At 41.7% G+C, this 19260-nt stretch overlaps 1 protein-coding gene across 4 annotated transcripts in view; it reads right to left on the bottom strand.

Moving 5' to 3' along the window:
- The window catches only part of NCK2 (NCK adaptor protein 2), a 125248-nt gene that overhangs the window by 68533 nt on the left and 37455 nt on the right, over positions 1-19260 (bottom strand). For 3 of the 4 annotated variants that reach the window (XM_006029064.3, XM_025210521.1, XM_006029063.3), the window contains exon 2: positions 14371-14442. The exons of the other annotated variant lie outside the window; for it this stretch is intronic. The gene's annotated coding sequence lies outside the window, so the exon portion shown is untranslated. The remainder of the gene's footprint in view (positions 1-14370; positions 14443-19260) is intronic. 4 annotated transcript variants of the gene reach the window in all.

Here is a 19260-nt window from a genome sequence, read left to right as displayed (position 1 = left end):
TGAACAGAAGCTGTTTGGCAGGAGAATACAAAAAGTTTGGTCCAGGTACCATTAATTCCACTATTTAACAGATAGTGAATTCAACACTTTCGTATCTAAGACTCATTTCAGCACCTTTTCCAAATTGAAAACTCACAAGAAAGAGTAACAAATTTCTTCTTGGACTTCTTCCATAACATAAGGCAGGGGTAGCCAACCTGCGACATGCATACCACAAGGCAGCCTCTATGTGTAGCACATGACAGATTGGGAGGTGACAGGTGGCACAGCAGGCAAGGAAGGGGATCTGAGTTGCACTCAGGGAGGGTGCAGGGCTAATTTGTGGCTTGCCTGCCAAAAAGACTGGCCCCCATTCAGATAAAGAATGGTTAGAGTAGACATGTCAAACTCACTTGGGATCCTGTGCAAAATTCAGACTGCAGGGCTCCATGCAGGCTGGATCCAGCAGAGGACCCAAGAGCACCTGCCATAATCACTATGGCAATAGAGTGTCCCATGACTAAGTACAGTCAGTCAAAAAGCCTCTGGGTGAATTGATTCAGTCTTTGCAGGTTAGTTTAAACTGCAAAAATTAAACTAAAACAACTGGACAGATGTTTCCTTTGATTCAGGAATTGCAGTCATATGCCTGCAGTGGCTCAAGCCAGAAGCCAGGGGGCACTAGAGCACAGCTCTCTGGCATGAAGCCAGCACTGGCTGTGTGTTTTCTTCCTCTTCCTGCTGCTCCCGAGGTTTCTGGGATTTGCTGGTCACAATCACAGCAGCAGGACTCTCCAGGGTTGCTCATCACTTCTTCCTGCTTCCAGGTGCCTCTGGGATTTGTAGTCCACAGTCACAGCCAGCATTAAGCTTCAGTAAGTTGAGCAGCAGGGCAGCTCTGTACTTGGGGGAAGGGGGGGGTTTAACCTGCTTCCCCTGCCCGAACCCTTCTCTGCCGGAGCAGACCTCCCAGCCCACCCCAGGGCTGGAAAGCATACTGGGATGCTGGAGGACTCTGGTTCAACTTGAACCAGGAAGGGGTCTGGGACAGAAGTTTCATAAACCAGTTTGACCCAAATCAGTTAAGTCTGATGCTACATCCAACCAGGTTCATCTTAAACCAGTTTCGGCCATTTTGAAACTGGTTTATATGCACTGAGCTTCTGTTCTGTTACTGGTTTAAATCAGTTTCTGATCACTTAAACTGGTTTATGTGTAACTTCTGTCCCTATCCCATGAGAGGGGTGGGGGTCCACCACTGGCAGGAGTGGTCTGGCAGCAGCAGTGAGGCCAGGGAGGTGTCCAGGGGCACTAGTGGTGAGCCAAGCTTGCTGAAGGGCCATCAGGCCTCTTATTTCTGCAGCAGGCCACACCCCACAACTTCTGGAGGTCTGAGGAGGAGGGATGGAAGCACAATGGATAGAGCAGCTCTACAGGCCACATGTTTGATGCCCCTGTGTTAAAAGGTTAAAGATCCTTCATTTTTTTTCCTTCACCTAGAATGTTATACTTTTTCTATTGATCAAGATGCATCAGTTGGAAAAGGAAAAAAACTCATTGAAAAATCCAATATTCAAAAAATGAAACAGAGTGCTAGACACTCTTTTGAAAGAATTCAAAGCAAGTGTGCAGTGCACATAGGCTCTCAGGCAAGAGAAAAAATGTTGCAAAAATACAGCTATTGTGTCACTGAGCAAAACACACAGAGATAGCTAAAAATTACATTTAAGCTCCAGGTAGGAACACTATGCTTTCATTATAGACTTAACAAAAGAAACTGCACAAAGGAAATAAAGTCATGCAAACCAGTCAAATACCCACAAGACTTTTTCATGGACAGAACTAATTATGTATTTATCCTCTGGCCACACAGAAGACCTACAAACTAGCTTTAAATAAGGCTAGCTCAGATATTGGTAGCAATATGGATGTGGTAACACAGAGCTCAAGTCAGAGTCAGACAGCCCATGCTAGACTCCACAGAAGCATAACTAGCTCCTACCAACCTGGATAATATCACTTCCCAAACTGTACAGTCTCACACTGCCAATACTATGTATATACCTAGTATGTCTACACCATGCTATTGCCACCAACTATTTACGGAAAAAATAGAATAGAATTAAAAATATCCTTTTGGTTTTAAGGTCATCACCACAACCCTAATGACCAGAATCATTTATTTGAAAAAATTAATAAATAAACAAACCTCAGGCTCCAGAACACAACTCTGCAGCAAGTGACAAATTCTGCAGCAAATCCTGTGGTTATTGATCAACCACAGAAACACTGTTGATTACAGACAGCATGATACCAATTCTTGTTTAAGAGTGTGAAAATTATAATACAGACCTGTAAAAAACAGTTCCAGCAGGGATAGCGTGGAAGAGACCAGGTGTGAGAGTTTGAGAAACAAGACCAAATGTTTAATATTAAAATGTCCTGCCACACTAAGTGACATTTCTGTAGATAATTCTTATGCTGGAATTATTTGAAAAATATTTTTAAATCCCTATTACTATATATATCTGTATTTTTAACTAGGGATGTGAAAAGTTAAACGATTAATCATTTAACCAATAAGCTCAGCAATAACCAGTTAGTTGACCAGTTACAGTTTAGTTCAGGCAGGTGCAGTCTGTTGGGGTAGGGGGAGGAGGGAAGCCACATGGTGCCCTGACGGGAACTAGAAGGCAGCAGGGCAGCTGGGAGGGAGGGAGTAAAGAGTAAGGACAAGGGGGGACTAGTACCCATAGCCTAAGAGGAAAACAGCAGGCAGCCTAATGACTCATCAATTAAGCAATCAGTTGCTCCTTCACAGGTGCTCCCTATCCCCCAGCACAGGGCTTCACATTGGGGCTGCTGTGTTATCAGTTAAGTGTTTAACCAATATGATTAGAGGTTATATGAATATTTTTAAATGGTATTTACCCCACATAGTAGTAATATAAAAGAGCAGATTCTGGTACCAAAAACAGGACAAGGTAGCCCACACTGAGCTGCATATTGTGCATTAGTATCGGAGTTAGTTTAAAATAGATAGGTTTTTGCTATGTCTTCAAGTCACTGCAGTGTGCAGCCTTGAGTTCAAACAGTACTAATGACAATACCTTGTTAATGCATTCCTGATTTTTTTAAAGGGTTGTCTTTACCTGAAGCTGTTCAGGGATAGGCACTGTATTTTAAAATTCACATCTTTCTAATCTGAACTTTCAATTTGACATTAGCTTCTAATCAACTGGTCAGTTAAACAACAAAGGTTTTTCTTTTGAAATCCATCATGCTGGATGATTAAAACTCATATATCTATATCTATAGATATCTATATCTATATAGATATATGATATATAGATATAGATATAGATAGATCTATAGTTGTCATGGCTAAAGTCCTCAGTTTAAGATGCAGAACTTCTCTTTAAGGAAAAAAAAAAAAAGGAATGCAAGAGATGAAACCCATAGCTGAATATTTTTAATGTACTAGTAATCTGCAAACTATACCCATTGTGACAGGTGACAACTAATGACTCAATGGCTGGGTATATCTAGATACTGTAAAGAAAGTCATGATGGAAAAGGCCCACCGGAGTTCACTCCACAGTCATCATCTGCCATGACACTTCCCTGGAAAATTAAACTATTGACCAAAGTGGGACACTTGTGAATGAAAAATTTTTAACAGAGCTAAACTGGGAGCACTAGGCTCTTCCTCATAAGAAGTATTAAGTATTTCTACACAAGCAGTTGAGGTCAAAATTGATTTTCCATTTCTAACATGGAAGTATGCTTTCACCAATCCTGCACCCCCCTGCACATGGAGCTGTTCCTTATATAAACTTGAGATGACTCTCCAACTGCTCCTACAGCCTCAAATGGGTGTAAAAGACACCCATTACAACAATTAATGAAGGACCTCCTTTTACAAGATACTCTTCACAGCATGCTTTTTTGAAAGTTGCCTTAACAGCTGCTTGCACCTGCCAGATTAAGTCCAAAAGTATAAGTCTGATGGTTGCTGTTGTGTGCTCCACCTCCTTCCATTCTGTTTTGCTATTCTTACCACTGAAGACCCCACACACATTTTATACGCACTTTATTACCACCTATTGAGAAGGAAAGGGAAATTGCCATCTTTCTCACTATCCAGAACTTGATACTATGGTGACTGATACCAATATCAGAATTTAGATTAGTGGAAAGTAAGGCTTGTCTAATTGCACAGCCCAATTAGACCATTTTGGGTCAACTAGTTCTCCATCCTTTCAGCTGAATATTAATGAAGAATCACATGCTCCAACAGACAACATCAGTGTGAAAGATTCGTATCCGGCCTACACTGACAGTGACAGACATTTTAGAGCCTTAGTCCCATTAGCAGGAAAAAACCCCACAAGACAAGCTAGTGTCACATCAACACAACTACTATTATTAGCAGTCCAATCTGTGGCCTCTCTGCTAGAACAGGCACCTTTTCATCCTGTGAAAAGAGGACCTTACAAAATTGTTGCAAAGTGTCAGTAATACTGTCAATTCTGTACTTTCGTGGGCATAACATTCACGTCAATACACACATGTAACAAGTTACTGGGCTTTGAAGTGCAGGTGCCTGCCCCAATGTGACTGTTATGGCTTTACACCTCTTGAAAGAAACATATAACTTACAAAAAGGCCAGCTATAAGGTTTCCTGAATCTTGTAGAAGAGAAACCAGATAAGAGATATCTGGGTTATAGAGATACGTTAATGTCAATTTTTCCCTTTACAGTAACCAGGAAGAGTTACAAAAGGGGAAAAGGGCGTCCTCTTATCCCAGACAGCAGGAGCTGGCAAGGTTCAGGTGATTACTACCCAAAGTTAGTTTATCTTAGTAATGGACCTTCTCACTGAAGATTAAATCAACCCAGAAAAAGGGTCAGCAACTAGATCATTACCAAAAGGTTTATTCTAGCTTCCAGGTGTGCAAGTAGGTTACAACATGGATTTCTTTTGAAGTATACACTTTACTTGCAATAACTGGAGCCCAAAACTTGGGGTTTTTTACTACTAAAGAAAAAATAAAGAAATACTGTACTCCAATCTATTATAAAGCCCACTGGCATCATTTTTATTATGTCACCTTTTCAGAACTCCGCAGTATACTGTCATGCCACTGAACTATAATGTAAGGAATGCCACAACTTTGGATTATTTTCATGTTTGACTTGCTAACTAAAGTGTCCACTGTTTGCCCCTCAGGTAAATTTATAAACTAGTTTCAAGGAAGTCCTATAAAATTTGAATAGCTCAGTACACACACTTATTAAAACAAATCAACCGCCTTTTCTTTCAAATAAACGGACTCATCAAGCCAGCTTTCTCCAAGGATGACAGAACTTGTCACTGAATAAGCTTCAAGTGGCCTTAAATGTAACAAAATCAACACTTAATCTGATTATTAAAGACCAAGCTACAGAAAGAATGCTCACTGGACAAATAAAGTCTAACTCTTGATTCTGACATTTCTTCATCTGTAACATGATAACTTTGGAATTGATAGTATTTTCCTTTTTATTTTTTTTTTAAACCCTTTCTTCTCCTACTCTAGGTCCTTGCTTCCACAGCCATCTGAACATCCTTTTAAAACTGACATTTCTGTTAGATTACAGACTATAGATGGCATCCTCTCAAAGAAATAAAGGTGCTTCTGCTTGTTTTTGAGTAGGTCAAAGCATAGGAAACAAAGAGCCCTGTATGGGGGTGGAGGGACAGGACAACAGAGGGAAAAAACAGGAAGAGACTCAGCTCCTGGGTATGGAGGAGGGATTTGCAGAAAGTCCCTAATATAAAGGGTCATGAGAGGATGATACAAAGGCAGCTTCTGGGTGAAAATGAAGGAGAGCAAGGAGCCCATGATGTTTTAAATTTAGATTGAGAATTATCTTCTAAAGCTAGGAAATTCAAAATAGAACATATGATACATACACATACAAATTGTCCATCTGTGTACTGGTTTAAATAAAATAATTAAGAGAACAGCCTCATTTCCATAGTCATACTCCTCCCAACACAATTCAAGCATTGTTGCCATAACCAGCAAAAAAATTCCTTACTTAACCAAGCTATTAAAAATGAAATCCTACTGACAGCGTATAATAAGTAACCTTTAAATGTTTTCTGTTTCATAAAATCCAACAGTACTTGAAGTTTTGGTGATGTTATCACAAAATACCTCTGAGGCAACAAACATCAGAACTTATGGTGGCACTAGCTATATGTATGACCTTCTTTCTATTGATACAATTATGCAACAACATGAGTGCATTACAAAACATGCTAGGAAGTAGGAATGTGAAAGGTTAATAAACCCAGAAATAACCAGTTATATTACTTGTTATTGTTTAGTGTGGGGCGTAGCCTGGCAGGGAAGGGAAGCCGTGCAATGCCCCAGCAGGAACGAGAAGGCAGCAGGATGGGAGAGAGGGAGGAGCAAGGAGGACTGGAAGGTGAAGTGGGGGAAATAGTATTCATAGTCTAGGAGGTTAAAGAGAAAAAGAAAAAGCAGGTGGCCTAATGATTCTGTAATTAAGCAATTAGCTGCTTGTTCACAGGTGCCCCCAGCCCATGGCTTCACATGGTCTGTATGCCATAGCCTCCTCCCCTTCCTGCCCCTGAGAGTGCAGGGAGTGGCTTCCACAGCAGCTGCATTGGAGCTGCTGTGTTATCGATTAAACATTTAACCAGTATAATTAGAGGAGGTGAAACAGGACTTTTTTTTTTTTTTTTTTTTTACAAGTTACATCCCTTCTTGGAAGCTGCATGCTGTAAAGGGTATTGGTGCTCAACTTTTGACCTGCATACTAGGACTTGGCTCCAGGGCCTCCACCTGGCCCTACATGCTGCCCTGCACCCTGAATCTAGCATACAGGGCCACAGTCCACAAGGCTACCCATAGAACCATGGAGAGCCCTGTGGACCAGATGATAAGGTGCCAGGGGCCACATCTGGCCCGCAAACTGGGGATTAAGCACCCCTGGCAAAAAGGGATTAGTTTAATGCTGGGTTGTTCCAACTAGTGGCTTCTATTGCCACCTTAAAAAAAGGAGAATCATTACAGTTTGGCACATTAGATCATCATTATTAATCAAGTAAGCAAGCCATTTATCATTATTTATTTGCATCACAGAAGCCCCATTCAAAATTAGATCCCAATTACAATAAACAATATAAATGCTATTATACTGAAGAGATTACAATTTGAATAAGAGATGCACAAAAGCATGGAGAAATGTTATTTTAATTATACAAAGAGATGAAAGAATCAATGCCCAGACAACATAACCTGCCCAGAATCACACAGGAAGTCGCACATATATACCACACATGTATATCAATGACCTAGTCAGCATATGCTATGAGTTGTATGAAAGCACCTACTTCAAAAGACTTTTTATGATACTTAATATACTAGTAAACACATTTTAAGTATTAACCAAAAATTAAGAACTATCACATATTACAGACATACTACACATAAATCAATATTACTACAAGTACTTTAAGAACACAAGAACATAAATAGTGCCATAGTGGATCAGACTACATGGCCCATCTAAGTCCAGCATCCTGTCTTCCAAAAGTACCCATAGTAGATTCTGTCAGTCTGTAGAACCTCTGTGAATTAAACCCAAAGAACTGTAGTTCCTTAACTTCAAGATCATTCTCCCTTTTCACATTAAGCGAGTTAAGATATCTGGATTCAACTCCCAGATCCGCCATGGGGTCCCATGTAACTTGTTTAAGTCATTTAAGTCTGCCTCTCCAGAATGCTGAGCACTGCGACATCCCCTTCCCTCCCAAAATCCTGAAAAACATTCGACTTCTCTTTTAAGGATAGATAAAGTTAATTACATGCTTAAGTACTCCGATACATTCCTTACCCCATCAAGCACTCCATTTCTGTGCATCTCAGAACTAGAAAGTACAATGTATACAGTCCTATTAAACTACAAAATATTCACCAGGGAAAACATGGCCATATACCTCTACCTCTTTCAGTTTAGAATACATTAACAACTTGAATTGAAATCACCATGTGCATCACAGACTTCTTACCAGTCACACAGGATACTGTTTGTCAGTACAGATCTGAGCTGCATTTGAAATGGTCATCTATAATGGAAATGCTCTGAATCAACTTCCAATAGCTATTAAGTTCTACACTTCTAGAATAAGTTCTGATAAAGAATGACAGGAAATGTTATGCTTCTACAATGTGTGCAAAAACTAACTGAATGAGGACTAACCAAATGTTACAAGCAGATGAACAAGTGATACATTGATGCCACTCAAAAAAGACTCATTTCCCCCCTAGTAAATTCTAATTGTTGCAAAAAGAAAAAAAAAAAAGTTTAAAATGGTAAGTGGGCCAATCAAGAAAACACAGGAGCAACATGGTACCAAGCTACCTCTGTAAGTGTCAATTAGGCACTACCCTTCTATTATCTAAAACAATTATTTAAACAGTGGGGGCCAATTTTTTGGCAAGGCATGCCACAAATTAAGCCCCATGCCCTCCCCAAATGCTCCTCCCCCCTGGGAAGTCTGATGTTCTGCTTTCTGCTCCTATTCTATCCACCACTGAGCTGCCAGCCCACTCTCAGATCTGCCACATGCGACAGAGAGGCTGACCATGCCACAGTGGGTCTATCCATGGTCTATAAAGTCTGTTACCAGCAATGGATTGAGTGCACACTATTTTGTAACTTCTCCCAATAAACTGAAGTCCAAAAAAGATGTATCAAAATGTACATGTTTAAATCTAAATAAATTGAGAACCATGTTAAAGGACTGTAGATGTACACAGTAATAATCTTCATGTCTAATGTAATTATCTGAAGGTTTCGTTTAGAAAGAGGTGCCCCGGTACTTCTTCAGTGCATACACCTTAACTTCTTAAATACTCATAACTTCATATTATAGCAAAGTGCACAGATTACAAGAATACTTAGTATTTTTTCTTTAAGGTCTTAACTCTATATAAAAAACCTGTTTCCAGGAATGTCTGCACTTTTACCAACTGGACCATACACAACAGCAAAATCACAATTGTTGAAGATACCTTATCATGGCCCAACGTGACCTCACTTTGATAAGCCCGCTAAGTATTCAAAGACAAAAGTTTTAATTTGTACCTGTCTACATTAATTTTGCTAATTTTATCTCCCTTTTGTATACACTGTACACATGTATATCACTGAATGACCTAAATTAGTATGTGCTGTATGTAAGAGTTATATGGAAGCAGCTACTTTAAAAGATGTTTTATAATACTTACTATACCAGTATACTCATTTTTCTTTAAGTGTTAACCAAAAAGTAAGTAGTATCATGTATTACACACATACTGCATATAAATTAATATTACTACAAGTACTTTAAGAACGTAAGAACTTAAGTAGTGCCACAGTGGGCAGACCATGGCCCCTCTAAGTCCAGTATTCAGTCTCCCAACAGTGGTCATAGTAGATTCTTTAGAGCAAGACAGTATAGATAAAGGAGATCTAGAGTGATCTATTCCTTACCATACCCTCCCTGCCATTTACTATAATTAATTTAGGGATTAATTTACAGGATGCATCCCTAACTGTATTGTTTAGTCACTATTAAATGGGCCTATCAAGATGTGGATGCACTGTGAATTTGTACAGTGGCATGAGAATGTTTTCCATTTTGTTTTTAATTCCATTCTTAATGATGTTCAACATTTGATTGGCTTTTCAGGCCACAGCTCCAGTCAGCTGATGCCTTTAGAGAACTGTACATGCCAAATCCCAGGTCTCTTTCCTGAGTATTAACAGCTAGTTCAGGACCCAGCACTGTGTTCACATAGTTGAGATTATTCCCCCCTCTCCCCCCAAATGTGCATTACTTTGCACTTGTTCATAGCAAAATTCCCCCAGACACCACATGTATGCCCACAGTCGCATGCATGCACTGGCCAAGAATGCAGCTGGGCAGCGTGGAGAACAGCACCCTGCAGGTAAGTCTGTGGAGGGGAAGAGGGCAGATTGAGGCCCCCACAATGAGGGAGGGAGTGGGGCAGGGTCAGGGGATGGGGAGGAGAGTGGGATGGAGCCGCAAGCAGCTCGTCCAGGGGATCAGCGTCCCAGGCCTTAGAAGTGGCAGCAGGGGTGCTTGAACTACAGCTCATCGAATAAGCTTTAGTTGAAGCACGGAGGCCACCATTTTAAAGCACCAGAACGCTTTTAACCAGAGTGGAGCCAAGTGGGGTGAGGGCAGAGGCTCTTTGCCCTATTGCCCCAAGCCCACAATGGGCAGTTTGCCTCCACCCTCAACCCACTCAGCTCCACTCTAGTTAAAAACATCCCGGCACTTAAAAATGGTGGCGGCAGTGCTTGAACTGAAGGTCATTCAATTAACTTAACTTCAAGTGTCCCCACCTCCAGATTTAAGTGCTGGGATGCTGATCCCCTGGACAAGCCACCCACAGCTCTGTCCTGCTCCTCGTCCTGGCCCTGGAGTCCCATTCACTGCCCTGCCCCAGCCCCTGACCCTGCCCATTCCTTCCCTCATTGTGGGGGCCTCGATCTGCTCCCTCATGCCCTTCCCCTCCACAGACTTACCTGCAGGACATAGCTCTCCACACTATCCGGCTGCATTCCTGTAAATCAGTTATTGGATCAATATTGGCTGATATGCCTGGTGAACAATCAGCTATCGGTATCAGTCAAGAAAAATCTTTATCAATGCACCCCTACTTCTTATATAATCACGCACACCTTTTAAAACAGATATTGTAAACTGAAGTGTGCATTATATGTGAGAAATATGGTAAGAATGGTTTCTGTACAGGTAAAATATCTAGTAATCCACAGGGAGCAAAATAGAGAGCAGGCTCCCTGTCCTAGCTGCTGCATCTCAGTTACATGCTACAAGGAAAGATTTTTTTCTTTATTCTGCCTTTCAAAACAATGTGTACCTTATTCCAAAATGCACTGTTCATGAGAAAATACAGTATTTGCTCTGCGACCAATCATTTTCTTCCTATAGGACTCAATTCTACAAGCCATCAGGCACTCTGGTTGTGACACAGTAAAGCATTCAAGCATTGATTTTAATGAGTTTACTCCCTTGCTTAAACCTTAATTAATTAAATTCCTTGATGGATATGGACCAGAGTGCTCAGCACTCACCCCCTATTAAGTTGAATACACCCCACTGGAGTTCTGCACAACATTCTACTAAAAGAGACAAGGAAGTATAGCATTATATAGCAGCTACAATTTAATTTGTACTGTTTTCACTGAAATAAAGTGATAAAGTCAGATCTTATGAGGTCCCTTCTACTCCAATGTCTATGAAATTATGAAAAAAGGCTTAAAGCCATCACATCATTTAACATGGCTTATCAAAATTTAATGCAGCAAATAAGGCTGACCACGGTTATATTTAGTTTGCAACCACATTTTGAACAACTATCTTAAATATGAAATTAGATGTTCTAAAATATGCAGTCTCTACATTCAGTAGCTAAAGAACACTAAGGAATAAGCCATGTGTAGCTACAAAAAATAAAACTATATGAACCACAAAATTAATTCAAATTTAGATTCCCAGTAAAAATCAAGCACGTACAAACTCTGCGTCCACTCAGCAAAATACAAGGCTAATTATAAGCATGTAACTTGTCACTTAGAAGCCACCCTTACTTTTCTTTTATCAGTGTTGCATATATAAAAAACTTTTCATAAAGCTTTTAGCTTCTGTGTAATGAGAAGATAGTATTAAAAATAATGTTATAAGTGACAAAGAAAAAAAAGAAAATGCACATCAATGAATCAGGGTACCCTACTGCATATAAACTGCTAAAGCAAATGCAACAGGTAAGTCAACCTATTATTAGACTGTTATGTACAAAACATTTCACTGCTAGATTTTGATCTCATGAGAGGTCAGGGTTTTAAATGAGTCCTTTAGATTAGAATAAAGAGCAAACTAAGGCCAATTTCAGGTACTCATGTCAGCTTCCCAAAAGGTGCCACAAAGAAAGACCTTTGTGGGAACAAACACTCATCAAAAAACTAAGACTAATTCATCATTAAGTAGATAAATGCATTTTTTTAAACAAGTGAAGTTTAATTTCCATCACTGATAAGAAAGGCTCTTGACAGAACATCCATCTGATGATTTCAAATATTTTATAAATTTTGATCAAGTCTTACAACATCCTTTTTCAAAGGGTAAACATTAATTATATAAAGTGAAACTAAAAAAATAAATAAATAAATAAATGATTTACTGGTTTCTCCTCCCTGTTATTAGATGCATATAGAAGAGCCACAAATAAAACTCTGATCAAGTTCAAAATTCTGTTTCCCACAGAAAAACACGGATTTCCCCCTTCACCCAAGAAAAATGTGAATTTCTCATTTTAAAACAGAGAAACATGCAAATTTTGCACTTTTGCGAAGAGCTCTCTGCAGGCTGGCAGAATTCCAGCCTGCAAGGGGCTACGGGGAGCAGGAGGAAGGCGGTCAGGCAGGGGGTGCCACGTGCATGTATATGCATGTGGCCGCCAGGAGAGCAGCTCCTGTCGGTAAGTTTGGTGGCAGGGGAAGTGGAGATTGAGACCCCTATAGAGGGAAGGAGGGCTGAGACTTCTGCCCAGCTGGATGAGGAGTGGGATTGGGACCCAGGATGGGACCTGGGCAGCTCATCTGGGAGGTGGGACGGTGGGGTCTGCTCCCTGCCACTGTGCGCACTCCCGGGGGCATACCCTTCCCCCAGATCTGTGCATACCCCTCCCCCCCCAGCTCTGTACACGGGGTGGGGGCAGGTGCAGGCTGCCCACTGCAGGCTTGGGCTCCCTGCTCAGCTGCCCTCCTCTGGGTCCTCCACAGCCCAGGGGGCAGGACGTGGTATGGCAGGGCAGAGCAGGGCCAGGTGGGGAAAGCTGCTTGCTGCTGCAAGCCCTTCATCACCCTGGCAAAGCATCCCCTGCCCACCTGGCAACAGTGAAGGCAGCAGCGCAGGGTTGTGAGCCTCACTGCTGTCAGGGCAGGCAGAGAGTGAAATCACCAGGGCAGCATGGAGCTTGCAGAAGCAAGGAGCTTCCCCACCTGGCCCCACTCTGCCCGGCTGCACAGGGTCCCACCCACTGGGCTGCAGAGGCATCAGGGGAAGGCATCAGGGTAGGAAGCCTGAGGCCACAGTGGATTGCCTGCACTCACCCCGCACACACATCTGGGGGAAACTGGTCCTGACCCCCAGGACTGCTCCCCCCTCTGACCCCTCAGGAGTGCATGTGGTGGTGGGGAGCCGCCCCCCCTACCCAAGCTTGCAGCAGCAGCCTGTACCTGCCCTGCCATGGCCTCCACTCTAGCCGTGCTGCCCGTGGCGGAAGGGAATCCAGGATCCACACACTGCTATGCTGCAGCAGCTGCTGCCTCCCAAAAGGTGGCACCCGGGGTTCAGGCGCTGCTACAGGGCAGGAGACTGCAAACCCAGGTCCCCCTGGCCCTGTAGCCCTGGCAGCTGAGGCCCCTCCAGCAGGGCCATGGGCCGAGGGACACCAGCAGGGCCAGGTGATTATGGCACTGGTAGGCTTCCAAGGTGCTTTAAAATTGTAAATATCAATAAAACATTGCGTTCAGTTGATCCATAGATATAGATAGTGGTGTTTTGTTTTAATCGTGGATTTGGGGGGTTTTAAATCAGAGAATTTACGATTTTTTTTATAAGAGAAAACCATTACAAATAAATCACAGCTCTCCCATGGGGGCAGTCTGCAGTGACTATGTGTAGATGGTAGGGTGTGTGAATTAACACAATAGGAGTTAGCAAGATTCTTTTGTACACCGACCAAACAACCAAATTAACAACCAAATTAATTTCTTCAAACTGTCCCAAAAATACACTCGAAAAAGTATTAACTACATTTTTTCCACCTTGTGGAAAAAAGGCATCCACATGATATACAACACTGATTTAGGTAGAATACTGCTTGTTTTCCTATTTTTTTAGAAGACAAATTAAAAAAAAAAAAAAAAAAAAAATCAATGCTGAACACTTAAAAACAGCTGATTTTATTTTCCCTCTAAGCACTGTAAAAAAAATCCTAACTCAGAACAACAGGGAATGCTGGTTAAAAGCCAACAACAATGACAACAATAACAATATCAACATCCAATTCTTTAAATCTGATCTTGTCTATTTAGAAAATGAGAACTAAAATTTATTTGGCTCAAATCAGGGGAGGAAAAAGCTTGGTACCTAACATTCATTGTAGCAGTTTAAAAATAATTAAAAGCACTGCAATACCCAAAGCAGGCAAAGAAACAAAACACTATTCCAATAAATGCCCTATCAAACTTTAGTTATAAAAATTACTTACCTCTGGCACAGTGTTAGGGATCCAGGCAGTAGGAGGCAAAACTCTCAGCAAAGGTAGGTTCACAGGAAGTATCTGAAATAGCAAAGGTGTATATATATTTCAATTTTACCACTAAATTTAGCAAAGGATCTTTATCTAGGCAAGCTCATAAGAGAAGCTTACTATGTGGCAAAAATTAAGTCAATCTACTATTAGTTAGCCTTGGTAATGGCAAACAGTAGCAAGTACAAATTGTTACATTCACCAAGAAGAGATGCATTTAGGAGAGAGATTGAGATAACTTCTTTGCCATCTAAATCATAAAAGTAACATGCCGTTACAGGCAATCTGCTGCAAAAATACAACACAATAAAAAAGATGACCAGATTTGACAAAAGGATTTGACAAAAGGACAATTAGTGCATTTTCATGTTTACAATAGTATGCATCTACTTTCCACATTTAGACTGCTATATAATAAGCAGTGTTGATTATACCTGAATAAATAACTTAGAGCAATATTTTAGAAAGGACTGTAATTTTAGAAAGGAATGTACCATATTTAATTACATTCTTGACCTCACAGATGCCTGACAGTTGACTCAATGCAGATATATTAGTTTCATCACTTACAAATGCTAAAACAAATCCAAAGAAATATCTAGACCACTTTATTATTGAACAAAAAGGAACAGAGGGGGAAGAGGAGGTGAAGGAGAAAGGGGGAGGCAAAAGGGGAAAGGGAGAAATGTTTCAGGAGCTTTTTGTGATATAATTTTTAGTCATGAAAATTAAGGTGAAACTGACTGTATCTAACAGTACTATCTTGCAGCAAAGTTAATTTACTGCACTGAAATACCAGCGCACAACAACACTTTACTGGGGAGCTAATTAGTCAACTCCACAGCAAAGCACACATGTAAGATGCATTCACTTTTGCTTATCCTGATGCTGTCCATCATCTGTATTTGCAATGCGTTTTTCTAAACTGCCTCAAATTATTCACTCATGCTCATGAAGAATTCAATTACAATAGGTATATCAGCTCATCTAATAATTCACTGCATTACCAGGAAGGAAACGCAGGTTATCTGTTTCCACACTGACATAAGTAGCTTAAATAGGTAGGTTCAACAGCAAGATTGGGAGTTCTTTCCTTTAACTTAACAGTTCTCAACCTTTTTAGACTTGAGGTACCCTTGCAAAATGCCAGCACCTAGTTTTCATTTGTTTTTTCTGACTACAGGAAAATACCAGGACAATTCTCCTGTTACAAAAAAATTCAGAAAGACCACAACAGGTCAAAATAGTTTTGACACTTGGATTCCTTGCTGAAATCTCTACGTTTATTAGCATGTGAATCCTATTTGCGCACTTAAGAGTGCTAAACATTGTGTGGCGCCCTTAAAAGGCACCCTGGTTGAGAATCAGTGTTTTAACTAGTTGGTTGACAGAACTGCGAAGTGATATTCTGAGATGTCAAACAAATAAATGATTTTAAATGATAAAGTTATCCTTTATCAACTCATTCTTGTTTACCTTCTACCCCTTCTGTCCAAACTGTGCCACTGTCTTAGAAAATAGTGCAGCTAGTGAAAGATTATGCAAGAGAAGATGCTCTGTAGCCCAGAGATTACAGAATTTACACAGAAGAGAAGGGTTTTGGGTACCTGTTCCTGATCCCAGAATTGTCTTTGCTTATAAATTTTGCATTTAAAAGTTGTCAGCTATCTCCAAACTACAGCTCCATGGACTGGAAGCTAGGACTTCCCACCTCCCAAGTCAGTAGCCTCATCGTTAAGCTACAACACCATGCTCTTTCATGCTATTTATTAGTTTTAAAAAGTGTTATTACAAAGAACATTATAGAAAAGAATTAGAAATAGCTGGTCAACAGACTGGTCAAATATCATCAAATAGTAGTCATATTTTTTAAACATTGTTATTAGAGAAATGAAATGAGAGACTTCAAACCTCCAGCAGGATAGATTCTTACGCTAACTACAAAAAACTAAAAAATTCTCAAAGTTACCCTGTTTATGTAAATCCAAGACAAGCCCCTAAACCCAATCAGCACAGGGAGAAAAAGCACCATCTTGGATCTGAGTACTGACTAGGACAGGCAGGAGTTCAACTCTGGCATTGGCCCCAAGCTCTGGATAGAAGTCAGAGATTAGCTGTTGCCTGCACTGGGCTGGAATGGCTTGTTTGGTGGTGCAAGGGGCTCACAGCCAGGGGAGATCACAGGGTGTTGGTTGGAAAGGGGGAAATGGGGAAGAACCTTATGGGTTGCTTGGATAGAACATGGGGGAGACTGCACAGCCTCCCCCACCCGCAGTCGCTCCCTTCCTCTTTACCTTCTGCTTCCACTCTAGTCCCTCTAGGCCTGACTCAACCCAGCCAGAAGTTGCCATCACTTTTCCCCAGCTGGGCTGAGCTTGCGTCAGGTAAGTCAGATGCCTCTTCTATTGACTGGCCTGTAGCCAGAGCAAAGCTACAGCAAAAGGTAAGCAGTAGATGAGGTGAGGGAGGGAATAAGGGTCAGGCACGGGATGCAGGGAGCAAGAAGCAGGGAGGGCGACAAGGGATAGAGGGGGCAAGGGACAGGAAATGCAAGGGACAGAAGTCTGGTCCCCTGCCCTATGCTCCTGACTTCTCTGCCACAGCAGTGGGGGGACAAATTTAAGACAACATTCCATAAATTAGATTCTATACATGGAAAATTATAACATATTTACAATTTTACATCTTCAATGTGAAGTCACTTTGATTCACGTAAATACAGCAGCTTATTGTGAAACAAATCAAATTTTAAAATAAATTGTAATGAATTCTTAAATCCATCAATTTTAGGTAACTATAAATCTGAATGATATTCAAGACTGAACGGTTCTTCTTGTCCTTGGCTTTTATCCCAAAATCCCAGGGTCAGCCCAAACAGTTACAAAATTAAAGAAATTAAAAACAGGAAGGCACACAGCAACTATACAAGATAGTCAGTTTTTAAAATACAGGTATTCTAAGTAGGTCACAGGCCAACTCTTAAGCATTTTGTTGTTTGCATTTGGAGATCCCTGCAATCACAGCAGATAGCCAGTTATTGACTTCTGCAGGACTGAGGGACAAGGCATGCAGTCTTCCTACCCTTGCTAACAGGTGACACTATGGTATAATAAAAAAGTTGGGCACAACCCACATGAGGGTATTCTTGATGTCACAGAATATTAGAAAGAGAATGACTACAGTCAAAGACTAGCTGGGTCAACTGACGCCATTTGACTGGTCAACGGACACCATTTGACTGGTCAACAGACCAGATTCCCAACCCTAAAAGGAATAAATACTACAAAAGTGGTGCCCTGGGTTCAAGTGGAGAGATGGAGATGGCCCAATTCTAGACCTGCTTCTAACCTGGGATTATAGCACTCTCCTGGAAAATGTAGGGTTTAAATTCTCTAGGGAAGGCATAGAAACCAGGGCTTTCCATTTCCTTAGTAAGTGCTCTGTCCACAAGGCCATTACAGAAAATACAGGGACTGACACTAGGTCTTCTACGCTTTGGCTTAATTCACAGTGTACTACACTGTGCTTAGTGTATATTAGAGCATATCTACTAAGGAAATTAGGCTCAGCAACACCCAGTTTATGAATCCTAATCTGGTTTAGGCATCACACTGCTAAACTCAACTAAGACACTGTATTTAATAACACAATTTAGTTACCTAAGAAATTTCACTGGCAAGTTAAGTGCCTACAGTCTGTCAGAGGTCTAAAGAGTTGGGTGAGGGTTGCCCTCTTGTACTTAGTTTACAAGATGAACTTTAGGAATTTTAGTGCTTTTTCTGATCTGACTCTGCAATTCCCAGATCTAAGCCAGTGATTCTAAACCAGAGTGCCACAAGTTCTTTTGAAGAGTGCCTGGAGATGTGGAGAGAGAACTGCAGGTTCAAATTCATCCCTGCCTGGCTCCTGCACCCTCTGTAAGAAGGTAAATACTGTAAGATTAAATGTTTAAAGTTATACATATATATTTCTGCATCTTGTGATGACACAGGAAAATACAACTTGCAAAAATATAGCAAAAAACAAGTAAGTAACAGCTCAAAAAGTGTTACTATCCCTGCTAAAACCCAGGTTCCCTATTTAATCACCACCTCTAAGCTGCCCCAATTCTCAAGCGTCTCCTGTTTAATCTTTCTGATGTGAAGTAGCCAAAATAATCTCTTTGCCCCACATTAGTATAAAGGAACAATAACTTACCCATAAACCTATATTCCACAGTACAGGAAATGTCACTCAAAGGATAATTAATTCAAGGGACTCTGATAACTATGGTCAATGTCAACAGTTGACATATTACCAATCACCTTCTAGGCAGCAACTGAAAAGCATCACTTTACCAAAAACATTTTCTGTAGTGAAGATCATTGTCCCAGGGGAGCAGGGGCACTGGGAGACCCCCGCGGCGGTCAAGGGGTCTGCTTACCTCCAGCAGGGCCAGAGGAGCCGAAGAAACCCCAGGCGCCGGTAGCGCCGGCGCGGGTCGTCAGCTGGGCGTTTATTCAGCTGCGGCTGAACGACGGGGGCGGGGCACGCCAGACGGGAGAAATAAATGGCGACCGCGCCGAGGCAGTGGGGCGGCTGAAGGGAGCGAGACGGGGCGCGGAGCCCCAACGAGCAGGGGATAGGCCGCCACCTGCGGAGGACGGGGCGACACCAAGTGGAGGCAGAGAAGGCTGCGAGCAACGCAGCGGAGCACCTGTGGAGTGCGGGACGAAGCCGAGCAGAGGCGGAGCAGGCTGCGAGCAGCGCAGCAGAGCGGGCTGCGAGCAACGCAGCGGAGCACCTGCGGGGTGCGGGACGACGCCGAGCAGAGGCGGAGCAGGCTACAAGCCAACAGGCCGAACCAGC

Source organism: Alligator sinensis, unplaced genomic scaffold (genome assembly GCF_000455745.1).
Source record: "Alligator sinensis unplaced genomic scaffold, ASM45574v1 scaffold335_1, whole genome shotgun sequence".
NCBI lineage: Eukaryota > Metazoa > Chordata > Crocodylia > Alligatoridae > Alligator > Alligator sinensis.
Note: the sequence above shows the minus strand (reverse complement) of the source record. Positions and strands in the feature narration are given on the sequence as shown.